We start from the raw sequence: 6,003 nt of genomic DNA on the forward strand, positions 1-6,003 counted from the left end.
TTTTTAGATAATTGAATATTTATAATGATTGAAAATAAATACTGCCTTGCTGCTTCTCTTACGTTTCTGTAAATCAGTGTTTCCCAAACTTATGACTTTTATGCACCCTTTCTAAATTTTTCGTAACGCTGTGTATCACTAATAAGAAAATGAATGTATTTTTTACTATAAAAAAATGGCACAAAAGTTAAAAATCACAAATGGCTGTTGACACCACTCATTATTAACTGTTAACTCTGCAGAAAATAGCCAATAGAAAAATGCGTAATCGTAAATTTTTATGGATAGCTTTGCTTCCAAAAATTTTTTTTTGTAATTTTCGTTTGTTGCAAGATATTTCGCATAAGAACGTGTACCCCGCTAAACTGTTCCCGTACTCCTGGGGGTACGCGTACCATGCTTTGGAGAAGACTGCTGTAAGTAATCAAAATTATATGACGAAGCTTAATTAGCGCCTATTTTTTGAACGAATACAGGCACTTATCGAATTTTGACTTACCATAAGATATTTCATTTTATTTTATTTGTCATCATCAGCATTGGCACGACNTGTGAGCCTGGGCCTTACTCAGAGGATTTTTCCATTCTGCCCTTCTCCCAGCAATTGATTTCCAGTTCTTTACTTTTAGGATGTTATTTTATTTGTAACCGTCGTTAAACAGCCGACTCCCAAATAGGTCTTTTAAATTTTTTATGTTGTGCATAAGGCCACCCATCCTGTCCTTTAAGTAGTTGTCCTAAATATTCAAAGCTACTTAGAAAGAATACGCTTATTAATTTACAAAAATTCAGAGACCCATAAGAGATTTATATTTTATTTTATACCGGTTCGGAATAAAATTAAATATAAATCTCTTACCGGGCAACTTTAAATACCATTTGGTTGCCGGGCTAACCAAAGGAACATTAAAATATATCCATTTTATTTACTGTGGTGTATTTCTCTCGGGTTTATATGACTTTCCATCGACGAGAAGTCAACCGGGAACTTAAAGCCACACCCATTGCACAATTGTATTTTATTTTGAAGGCATATTTAAATACAATTAAATTAAAATTAGTAAATCCAAACAATTTAAAATATGAACAATCAACACCTCCCCCCCCCCGGTGAAATTATTAAACGTTTTACGGTCCACGGCGATAAAAAGGTGTGATAACACTACTCTAAAACATCTATTTTGGTGTTGCATAAAATCACAATACCCACTCATCGAGTGCTGCTGCCTTTAGCAAAATATTCAAAGCAATATTGAAAATATTTATTGACTTTTTTCTTTTTGAACAAACTTATCGACGATTTATCAACAAATATTTATTTTGAGGGCGAGTTGACGTTTCTCCCAAACACCACTTATTTCAAAACGCTATCGCAACGCTTAAAATATTCACAATCAGACATCTGATATCTATTCATAATAAAGAATAAGATAATATACACATGTTAATAAAAATTATTCTATTATGCATGCAAAGAAGAAACATCTTCACGGCCATCCATTATTAACAGGAGCAACCAACGGTGACACTTTGTAACAATTACGTCATCTGCGCTTATTTCGGTGTTCTTTTTTCTTCCATTCCATTTCATTCTGCTTCAATATTCGTGTGTCCGCTTCGATCCAAAGTAGAAATTATTCTACAAAATCTGTTTTATAAATTGATTTACGATCAAAATTTTAAGATTTTATTCATGATTTTAAACGCTAGAGATCAACCACCGAGATCGCACAGTTTGCTAAACTTAACCTTTTGACGCTGATGGAATACCAATATAATTTTTTTTTTCTAAGGCTATAATTAGGAGCAAAAATACAATATCAAATCCAAAAAAAACAATAATAATTTGGGAAATATTTTTTTCTTAAATTCAAGTTCACAAATGTATCGATAATTGATTTAGTGAATTAAAAAAAATTTAAATCATGAATAATTGTCGAAATTAGATCTAAATAAGTACAAATTTGAAAGATTATTGTTTGGAAGTGTGCCGTGTTTGGAAGACTTTACCTTTAACGCAGAAAAAGAGACCGCTGGTTTCATGCTCTATATCATAACCATAAATTATTAAAATGCTAAATCTGTTATTTTTCACTTATTTTGACTCAATACAAAATAACGAAAGAAGTACGAAAATATGTTTAATAAAAATTCTGCGTCAAAGGCTTAATATTTATCTTGTGAATAATTGTAGAGCTTGGGTTGACACAATGATAAGCCACGTTTATAACTTATTTAAAAGAACCTTTTTAAGCGAAATTTGGGAAAATTTAATATAATTGTCAGATTCAAGCAAGTCTTTTTATGAGAACATGTTATCTTTTTTACACAACTAAAACCATGCATGTCGTTTATAACAGCGAACTTGCGTTGCGTTAAACATCTTGCGAATCGTCAACAAATATTCTCTCAGTGGTCCTTCAACAGTATTTCTCTCTTTCCATCTCAAAATACTTTAGATTTAATCAACATGAGTGATATAAATGTGATATTAAAGAGATATCTCAATAGTACAGTACTGTAAACAAAGTATTGTTTTCATCCGATGATTTTCAAACGTAATTAATTGAGGATTTCAGAAGTATGTCATGAATAGTGTAAATGTTACCGTGAATGATCGAAATCAAGAGAATGTCGACTTTCACCGGTGAATGTCAACAATCTCATAGTCGCTTTGGTGAATGTTCAAAATATTAGTCATACCCGATTTTATATTACTTTATTCGTTGATATTATTATATTTATCCGATATTTTAATATCTGCTGAGGATAGATTCGAAGAAACATCAGTGTTTGGAGTACCGGTTAAATGCATACCGAGCAGTGGTACTTGACCTTAAAAAAACATCGATGTAGGACATACCAGGCAGTGGCACTGAACCTTAAAAAAATATTGATATTGGGCATACCGGGCAGTGGCACTTAACTAGACCTAGTCTATACTTCGGACATTTACTGAAGCGAGTATGTGATTGTCAACATTCACCGGTGAATGTCAACAATCACATAGTTGCTTTGGTGGATGTTCGAAATATTTGTTATATCCGATTTTATATTAATTTATTCGTTGATATTATTATATTTATTCGATATTTTAACAACTGTTGATTGTAGATTAGGAGAAACATCAGTGTTCGGAGTACCGGTTAAATGCATACCGAGCAGTGGTACTTGACCTTAAAAAAACATCGATGTAGGGCATACCAGGCAGTGGCACTGAACCTTAAAAAATATTGATATTGGGCATACCGGTAAGAGCCCTTAACTAGACCTAGTCTATACTTCGGACATTTACCGAAGCGAGTATGTGATTGTCAACATTCACCGGTGGATGTCAACAACCACGTAATTTGGTCATTCACAGTAATGTAAACGTTATTGTTGTTTACAGTTAAATACACCTTTTTAAAGTGTAATGGTTAGTTTAATTCGGTATTAACTTAAAATAAAGGATTCCTTCGCACAAGTTTTGGATTTTTTCAAGACCGAATTCGAAGTTTTTACACTAAAGTTATAATTGATTATAGTTAAAATAATTCCCGTCTAACAGTCGCTTTTTGCACACACTCTTGCTTATACAATAGAGTTTTTTTTTACACAACTAAGCACAATAGACCACTTGGTACGTATTTAATAATATATTTGTCTAAAAACATTTTAAAATGTGTATCTATGCCTAAATTGTATGTGAATGCAAAAAGATAATTCATAAATTTTTCACTCATAAAAACCGGCATACTATTATAATTTCTAAGTGATCCTCCACCGTTTAAAAGCTATTATGCTATTGAATTATGTGCATGAATTGGTGCGTGTCATTCATGATCAGCGTGAAGGCTTTTACCGATTCATTTCATTTCGATGAATTCATGAATACTGTTGACTAGCTAGAGGGTATACTAAATCTAAAAGTGAGAAATAAAGAAAGATTGGTATTGTTCGTTCACCAGGAGTTGACACTTGGCTCCACCTTCTCGGACGAAGAGTTCATTTCAGCGCATAGTAAGAGGAGAAACGTTTCCACGCTTGAAATTGAGACAACCCTTAATGCTCGCCAAACGCAAACAGTGAATTCTTTTTCAGTCACTAATTTCGCTTTATCACCTGCTATTATATCTTTCCTTTTTTCTAGATAATTAAATCCATTGCAGCAAAATGTCTCAAAAAGGAAAAAAACTATTCACTCAAAAGAGAGAAATATCAGCAAATTTATGAAATATTTAATGTTAAAAAAATGCACATAACGATTGCGAAATAAATATTTTTGTCATGCGATCTTCAAATAGCAATCTTGTTCAGGATTGTTCACATCCTTCTCCCAAAAATGGAGAAATAGTGTCGTCGGATATCACGTGATGAAGGCGGAGCCAAGTGCCACCCCCTAGTGAATGAACTATATATGTTATTGATGACCAGCTTGCAAGCTTTTGCGGATTCATTTAATTTCGATGAAATGATGTAAACTGATGACTAGGTAAAGGAAATAAATAAAGAAAAATTGATCAAAATTTATCGGTTGCTTTTTATTTTAGTGATATACAGAGGTGATTGTTTCAATGTCATGGCAAAATTCCTCTAAGTTTTCTGATTTAAGTATCAACAACATTGCAAAAATCTTCTGGGAAAAAATTAGCAGTTGGCATCTCTGATAATTCGAGAAAAAAAATGAAGGAAGGAGCACTTAGCAAACAAAACAAAGTGACTGTTTTAGAATAACCCCGATGTTCTTCTGACCTCAATCACAGGGAGAATATATAGACTTATTGAAGAAAAAAAGAAGAATCCAGACGCAAACTAAAAAATTTTTGAACGAAAAACTAGCCTCTTTAATTCATTGATTGACTGTGGTTTAGAGACAAAGAAATGTCCGTTTATTATATACATAACTATGTAATAAACTATGACAATTTTAAAACTAGCTTTTTCATTGTGCATAACACTTTAAAAAAAATTGATTGTTATATCTTGAGAATCAGTCACGTGATTTATAAGCAGCAACAAAACATCATTTTTGTAATGAAAATTTTAATATTGTAATACTTTTTCAGGAGATTAATAAAAATACCAATAACAGAAGAAAAATTTGAACTTTAGCTCTGGTATCTTTTTTTTTTTACAATTTGAAGACAATTTTGTAGAAGGCCTTGGAATTTGACCTGTGTCAAGAGAAATTAATATCAAAACATTCCTAAATTATCAGTTAAAATGATTGACACTCCAATGTAAGTTTTAAAGGATAAGATAAAAACGATAATGTGCTACAGGGTATAATATTAAATTTGAACCAAAGCAGTGTCTATTGTTTACAATTGTTTTTCGACTATCGATCCCAAAATGATCACCCCTGTTTTTTTTAGCGGAACTTCATAAATAAAGTTTATTTACAATGGTGAATATGTAAACTAAAAGTATTACTATTTTAAATATTTATTTTGATCGGTTGGTTGGAGTTTAGTCGCGCAAGAGCCAGAAATGGCTATACTGCGCCATTTCTGGTATAGTCATTAGGTTTAAGAGTTAATGTTTTGTTTATTATTTTATAGAGTAATGGATATATCGTCATTCGGGGCTACTTTGTGCAGGATTTCGCAGTTTTTGAACTTTGACATGTAAAAAAACTATGTTAATTCAAACTTTAGTAAAATTTATCGATATTATATTCATAACTGGACTCAGACGAGTGAATTTGATCAATATTGGCATTATTTGTATGTAATATTTACGAATAATAAGTCAAAACATACCTTGCACAAAGTAGCCCCCAAATGGGGCTACTTTGTGCAGCGATAGGAATTCAGTTTAATAATCATGTTTTTAGTAAAATATTGATATAAAATTGTTAAAAAAGTTAATTGTTGACATTTTTAAAGACAAAAACATCAAGATATGTAAAGATATTAGTTTGAAAATAATTTTCAGCGTTAAAGAAACATTTTTTTTTTGAGGAATTTTTTCTTAAAAAGAATGTTTATTTCAAAACATTTGAGTTTAAACAAAAGGAAA

The sequence above is a fragment of the Parasteatoda tepidariorum genome, chromosome 8 (genome assembly GCF_043381705.1).
Source record: "Parasteatoda tepidariorum isolate YZ-2023 chromosome 8, CAS_Ptep_4.0, whole genome shotgun sequence".
Lineage (NCBI taxonomy): Eukaryota > Metazoa > Arthropoda > Arachnida > Araneae > Theridiidae > Parasteatoda > Parasteatoda tepidariorum.